Source organism: Lissotriton helveticus, chromosome 4_1 (genome assembly GCF_964261635.1).
Source record: "Lissotriton helveticus chromosome 4_1, aLisHel1.1, whole genome shotgun sequence".
Taxonomy (NCBI): Eukaryota; Metazoa; Chordata; class Amphibia; order Caudata; family Salamandridae; genus Lissotriton; species Lissotriton helveticus.
In genome coordinates, this window is record NC_136063.1 from 1,721,868,834 (window position 1) to 1,721,877,060 (window position 8,227).

The window sequence follows — 8,227 nt, forward strand, 5'->3', positions numbered from 1 at the left end:
ATGTAAATAAATGAGTAATCTTAGGCATATACGCACTTTCAAGTTTTGTATAGCAGTACGTGAAAGTGAATAAATGCAAGTTACACCATACTGAACACCCCCGGGTGGTTAGATTGCAAAAGAAATGAGGAGTTCTTATCAAGGGCCAGATTTACATTTTGGCTGACATAGATGACTCCATCGCACCAATAGAGGACCTAACGTCTACCATGCTGAGACTACTCTGCGGGTCAAATTTAAAAATGACCACCAAGGTGGGAGCCACTTTAACTGCAGTTTCTATCAATGCCTTTTTATCTTTGATGGGCACTGCTCCATCAACATGATGCGGGCAATCCATCAATTGTCTTTTAATTTTCAAAAACAAAATCCTGAAGCAGGATCTTATTTTGGAAAAAACAAATGTCCCTGTTACAATGGGAGTTATCCCTCATGCCAAGGGGGGAATTAGACAGTTTTCACTCCACTTACCATCTTGATTTTCCAGGTAGTGACTGGCAGTGAAAACTGACCTCTATGTCTGCATATCTAAATTAGGTGAGTGGGTAGGCTCAGAGGCCATTACTCACTCAGGACATGGGAGGGGTGCAAATATGACAGAGACGGAGTAGTCTTCCCCAGGGTTTCACCAATGGTCTGTCTGCATATATATCAAGTGGGTAGATAATTTCTCGGTAAGGATACTCTGTGAACATTGCAAAAAAGTATCCTTACAGCTGAAGATGTAAATCTGGTACTACATATTTAAAGTTAATCCTGCTCTTACACTTTTTGGTTTGAGCACCTTCAGAAATGCTAACTTCAAAGCACAAGTCCTTAAGTATCTGAATATTGAAACTAAGACTACTGAAGGAGATCCATAAAGCCACATCAAGTCAATTCACACACCATTCACGCACCACACACAAGACTTTCATAACACAAGCCACAGGCCCAATGCAACATATCATCGCACTCACATCAACATACCAGTGCCATTCAAGAGCTCATCACATTCATACGCTACAGGAGGGAATCCCCAGCAAGACAAACTCTCAACCAGTCATCAACTAAATTTCACACAAACACACCACAAACAAACCTCTAGAAATACATATGTCCAGACATGTTGACAGTTGGTGCATCCACAACCTACAAAAATAAATAAACCGTTTGACTACAATTTAACCACCTGTCAAATAACTGCCTCCATACTGAACTTTACCCAACACATTCCTATCGAACCTTTACTAAAGCTCCCATGACAGCCACATCAGGTTCAAGGAAGACATGTCTTACGTGCATCTTTAGCACAATCCCTGTGGTAATCCATATCTTTCCAGTTTGTGGATGCATGCTGGGAGTGTACGAGAATGCTTTTCGAGACCTAAATTCCTCAAATTGAATGACGATATCTACCTTTGAAACTAAGACAAATATGCTAGGGAATGCCTAAGTTACCTAAAGAGCACATCATAACCTATGAAGAACATTAATTTTTGACACACAGGGTAGCCAGTGAGAATGTAGCATATGTCCTGTCCACTATTATGCACAGTGCTGTGACTGTAATACACTTTTAATAAAGCAAACTGAACATCTACTTAGTTCTGATTGAGGCTTAACATGGCAAGCAGAACACATATTTTACCCATGCGTGTAGCATTGGGTGCAGAGCTCTCTCTAATGTTATGTGATGTTTATTATAAAGAGAGGTGATACCCAACCCTAAACTGGTCCCAGGATGCTTGTTTCTGGTCCAGGGAGGACCTGGCTTGGCAGTTTGGTCTAGGCTGTTCCCATGAGGAGCCTGGTCAAGACTGATTTTCATATGGCCAGGTCGAAACTAGGGTGGCGTGGTGAGCAAAAAAAGATAGATTAAACCCAGATCCTTGTGGCTGGGGGTGAATGTTTGCAATGTTCAGCATTCAATCCTTCATTTGTTCTTTTTACTGTTGTCACCCAAAGTGAGATGGGTATGCCTAGTCGTGGGTACCTTGCTCACTGTGCCACTGGGCTCAAGCTATCCTGGCTGAGGAAGGATGATACCTGAAACCAGTCCCAGAATGCCTGTTTCTAGTCTAGGAAGGACCTGGCCTGGCAGTTCCGGCTTGACTGTTCCTATGAGGAGCAAGAAAAACACTGATTTGCATATGGCTGGGTCCAAACTGGGGTGGCATGGTGAGCAAAAAAACAATGGATTAAACCCAGATCCTTGTGACTGGGATGAAAGTTTGCAATGTTCAGCATTCCATCCATTTCTTCCTCTCTCTCTTCCTACTCACTTCGTACTGAACAACACCATCTTATATTTCGCAAAGACTTAAAAACCTTTTTAATCAGTAGTCCCCCTACTCCTTTGTGCCCAGCCTTTCATCCTGACCTTTTGTGTTCTCTAGCACCGGGAAACCTCCGGGTAGCTGCGCGCTGTATAAATGTAAATAAATAAATAAATAAAATCCATCATCTGTTTTTTTCCTTTTTTGTTAATAAGCACACTATAACCTTTGAGGGTATCCTGTCACCGATGCAAGAGCAGTGAGGATGAATTAACCTAGTAGAAAAGCCAACTATTCAGCTTTGTGCAGGATGCAGTAATTTTAGAGACAGGGCATCTGTGTGGAGGCAGGTAATTCTGCCATTTTGATCCAATTAGGAGAAGTCACGTCTCCTTGTTCTGGTACTGCATATTCATTGAATGTGTGCGAGTATGAATTCATCTGAGCAAAGGTGTCTGTAAGGTTTCTGAAATGTAAGGTGGTATTGAGGTGTGGTGAGTCAGTGTTTTGTGAGGCTTAGAATATGGATGACAGGAGTTTGAATAGAGCTTTGGATGAAGAGTCAATCGAGCTGTTTGAGATGTAGGGTGTGTACATTTTGGGAAGTTAAAGGAGAAGGCTGTCTACTGCATTTTCTATGGTTTCGAGTCATCTGCTTAGGTGAGTGAGGGAGTAATTCAGTATCAGGGTGAGTGCAACACCGATTGGTTTGAGTCCATAGGTGAAGATGAAGTGAAGGCATGTATATCTGCACTACCTTTACTATCTGCCTTCTACCTATGCAATATCCCTGTGAAAGGAAGCCAAGAGGCCTGGTGTACATTGTAGACTCTGTTTTGAATTATTATTGCACATATTTCTTGCAGGATGCCTTATTAGAGGTCCCAAGATTCCCTGTTTCTAAGCAACTTTAGTCAGGTGAGTTTTGTCCTCAGGAAATTCAAAAATGAACTACTGGTCGAAACATTGACATCCCCTACCTAAGTTCCTTTCAAAACATGTTATGCTTCGTTCACCAGGAGATACCATATATTAACAGACAGGATATACGCTTACATTTGTTTGATATAAAATCATATATAACCTTGGAATCTGTTCCGAGTCTTATTCTATGTTGTTGTATACATATTAGTTCACTGTCTGAGCACTGCGTTGTCAGCACTAACATTGACACATACTGTAATGTATATTTGTATACTAAAAAAGTGTAAATCATCATCATGCAAGTTAGTGTGTCTTGTGTCATTTTTTGATCGCTTTGACTATGATACAAGTCACTGATTGAGTTTTAAAGTAGACGTGTTGGTGAATGAGTCGTATTGGACATTTGCTTGAATTATTACGCGGAAGGGACGGTGGCAGAGTTATCGAGTCTGCTTGAGGTGCGGCTGGGCTGACAGGCTCACTTCTTTTCAAATTTAAATGTGACACTTTTAACTTGGGGGCAATACTGTCTTTTAACTGATAGTTGTGAGGGGCTTGGGGCACCTACCTGTTCTCAATTCCCTGGTCTGCAGGCCTTGGTCCGACGCGGTGTTTACCGTTGCGCGGAGGGCGGGGCAGACAGAGACAGGCACTTCCGGCGGGGGCAGCGCTCTAGTGGTGGGCGAGGTAGTCTTCAAATTGACCATGTCTCTGCGGCCCTGAAGCGGGCGCACCTCTGGCGCGCCGAAGGCACGCCAAAGGCAAGCCCGTCTGCGCCCGTCCGCGGCTGACCGGGGCTAGGGGCCAGAACCCCTGTTGGATTCGGGAACGTCATTCAGTATAGTGCCCAGACACTCCACTCACTATGCCCCACTTTGAAAACGCAGTGTAAGCCCAGTATAATTTTAGATAGTAAATGTTGGCAGTGCGAACACTGCCCATTTGTGCCGAAGGTATTGATGGCAAACAGGAAAGCAGGCTCTCAGCTCGCCCTCTCGCTGATTAATTGTAGGTCCATGAGGAAGCACAAGTTTGAGATACACGATCAACTCATGGAGGGGCAAATAGATGTTCTATTTGTCACTGAAACTTAGCTTGACATGGCCTCAGCACCAGACATACTGGAGGCCCTCCCGGTATGATATAGGATAATGAGATTGGATAGACTTTCGGGCAGAGGTGGGGGCATTGCTATTATACACAAACACTCTATACAAGGCTCCTTCGAGCCAGTTGTAATTGAGGGCAGTGAATCAGGACTATTTACACTTAGAAAGGCCACTAACTATGTTATTAAGGGCTTATTGGTCTACCGACCTCCAGGGCTCCACAGCAGCTTTTCCCGTACCTTAATTGATTACCTGGTGCAAACAGCTCTAAGGTATGATAAACTATTGGTGTTGGGAGACCTGAATTTGCACCCGGATGATGCACGTAACTCAAGGGCACAAGAGCTGTGCCAGGATTTAGCGACCCATCAACTAAGATTGCAGCCGGAATACCCCACACACAGGCAGGGACATCTTCTCGATCCCATTTTTGTCAACTAGGATGCTTTGGTGGTTGAATCCCCCTATCCGGTGCCGTGGTCAGACCACTTTTGGATACCTTTTACTATACAACTCCCGACCCCCAAAGCAAAGGCGGAAGCTAAAATGGGTTTTAAAAGCAATAAGTGGGTTAGTTTCTCCCAGGGGCTTTTTACCAGGACCTTACAAGAAATGCACCTCCTTCTGGTTTAGATGTAAACCAGGCGTGCGAAGCCTTAGCAAAGCGCATTACTTACGCCCTTGACTGTACGGCACCCTGGTCTAATAAGGTATCCTCAATAAATAGTAAATCTGCCCCTTGGTTCGGGGAAGAACTTAGGACAGCCAAAACAGGGTGCAAGCATCTTGAAAGACGATGGAGGAAAGATTACTCCACCCTTTTGGAAGCTGAGTATAAAAACTGCATTAAGTCCTACCATTCGCTTACTAAGAAGGCAAAATCAGTTTATTTCAAGGAGAGAATCCAAACTGCTGAAAACTCCACTAAGGAGCTTTTTAATGTTTTTAAAGAAATTTTCTCCCTGGCATCGATTGCTCATCCCGCTGTGGGATCTGAGAAATCCTGCAATCATACTGCAGAGTACTTTGCGGGTAAGGTAGAACAGATTTACTCCTCTTTCCCCGGCTCTGCTCACGTTAGTGTGGAAGCGGAGGGGGAACAAGTGCACGCTCCCATAATACAAAAGCTCCATGGATTTCTGGTGCCTGCACCGGATAGCCTTAAACAGATAGCAAGTACTATTAAATCGGGATAACCCAGGGATCCAGGGATCCCGAGGGTGCTTAGATGGAGTCTGGATACTCTAGAGCCCTTTATTAGACCTCTCATCAGCCTGTCTTTTAGTTCAGGAAAGGTGCCTAATAGATGGAAGGAGGCAGTGGTGCTTCCTCTGCAAAGAAAGCCCCATATCAATATGGAGCAACTAGATAACCTGCGACCCATCTCTTTACTTCCCTATTTTGCCAAGGTAGCTGAGAAGATTGTGAATACACAGCTGACAGAGCACATCGACAGGAATGGCCTCCTTCACCCATCGCAGTCCGGCTTCCATGCCCTCCGTTCCACCGAGTCGGCACTATTGCATTCTACCGAGATCATTCGGAAGCAAACGGCAGCACTAATTTTGTTAGACCTAAGTGCCGCGTTTGATACCGTCGCCCACCATACTTTGCTGCGAGCTTTGAAGAGGGGCGGTGTTGTTGATGGGGCTCTGAAATGGCTGGAATCTTTTCTGACTGAGCACAGCTTCCAAGTTATGCAAGGGACCCACTAGTCGAAGAACATCAAGCTGATGTAGGGGGTGCCTCAGGGTTCAACCCTGAGTCCTACTTTGTTCAATCTTTATGTCACCCCCTGGCAAAAGTAGCGGAAAAGTTTGGGATTAACGCCCTGTCCTATGCCGATGACACTCAGCTGGTGGTCTCCCTGACTCAGGCCCGCTCTGAGGCGGCCATTAACTTTATGTTGGGCCTGCAAGAACTGGCCGAGTGGATGGCAAGCAACTGTCTGAAGCTCAATAGTACTAAGACCGAGGTACTGATAATAGGGAAGGCTCCATCAGTCTGGTCATCGGCATGGTGGCCTCAGACGTTCGGCCCTACCCCGACACCGTGTGAACAAGCAAAAAACCTCGGTGTATGGGTGGATAGCAAACTTTCCTTCGACTATCACACCAGGCGGGTGACAGGTGCGTGTTTTGGCATCCTATGAGGTCTTTGGAAGACCCTAGATGAAATTAGTACTTGTAAAGCGCACTTATACCCCAACTTGGTTGTCCTGGCGCTGTTACACATACCGCTGTGGAACCCTTCCTGGCTTTTCAATGTGAAATTTCCACTCATGGGCACCCCCAAGGTGAAGCCAGGCATCCCAGCGCTGTTGGGGCCATTGTGGACGTTAAGCAAGCTATTGCCCAGAGTTGCAGAGTGGGACCCATGGTTAGAATAGGCACCGAGGCGAGAATTATCGGGTCCGAGGAAATTGAACACAAGACCCGCCGAGGCGGGAATTGAACCCTGGTCCCGGGCCAGACCTCTGCATCAGGGTCTGCCGCTCTAACCATTGAGCCACACTTCTCCAATAGATACTCTCCCCATGGCATCCAGAAAGATCATGGTGCACGCCTTGGTGATCTCGCGCCTGGACTACTGCAATCTGCTGTATTTGGGCGCAACTGACAAGTGCTTACGGAGATTGCAGGTTATCCAGAATGCAGCAGCAAGACTTGCTCTAATGTTACCTAGGAGATCGTCTGCTGAGAAAGCACTTGCCTCCCTTCACTGGCTTCCTATCAGGGAGAGAGTGAAGTTCAAGGCTATGTGTGTGAGCCACCGGATCCTACAGAAAAAGGGTCCTGTGTATTTACACAACCTTCTTACTCCCTATGCTCCTACTCGACTGCTTAGATCAAGTGGGAGAGGGATGGTGCACATCCCTAAGATCAGGAGATCTAGGATGGGTGGCCTCTCGTTTTGATATGTGGCGGCCCGGCTGTGGAACACCCTTCCTCAGAACCTCAGACTGGAGGAATCCGAATCCATTTTTCGTAAAGGTCTGAAGACCTTTCTATTACCCGTAGGTTAATCTAGTCTGTCATTTTTTTTTTGTAATGGCTTTGGTGCTTGGCTGTTACCTTAGCGCGGGGACACACTAGGTCAGTGTAACCAGGCGCTCTATAAACTCAAATAACATAACATAACACACTGACTCTTTCTCGTGGTCAATCAGGGTGGCCTTTCTGTTATATACATAGGTTCCCTGAAAAGTACTTAAAAAACTAGTCAAAACTTTACGGTTTTGCCACACAAGGTACTCAGTGGCATTGTTGTTTCTGTTCCGTCCACCATTATGCGCAGTGTGGGGGTTATAATGCACCTGTCAATTGGTGAACAGAATACCTACCACTTTATGATAGCAGAAAAAGGTGTTGAGCAAGCGGTGAGCAAGTACAAGATTTCCTCATTTAGAGACAAAAAAATCTACAGCTGCTTGAATAGAGAAGTAGTGGCCAATAGAAGGTAGGTATCTATGCACAGCCACTGAAAGGTTTACCTTACGGCAGCTCCACCTCAGTCAGTTTCCCAATACGTCACTTTTGTATGGGTCAACATAAGCAAATAGGAAACATAGGGAAACATAGGGCTGGCTAAGATGGGCACTGAGGACAGTAAACACGACTCTCCTGCCTATTTCCTTGCTAAGAGCAGTCTCTACAACAACAACATGGTCAAGTCTTATTAGCTTTTTCAGGAATACGGTTGGCAAAGTGCTGATCCTGCAGCGTTGCCACATCCTCCAGGGCATACGAAGTAGAGGCTGGTGCTTCTGTAACAGAAAGACCTCCACTGCAGTGATGTAACAAAGGCTCCACCAGCCTCCACAGTGTGGGGGAGCCTCGAGTACCAGGGTGTCCCCTCAGCATAGTACCCTGGCCTGAGCGCTCCTGAGTGAATCCATAGGGGGGCCCCTCCATGTACGTTGCAGGAGGACTTGTC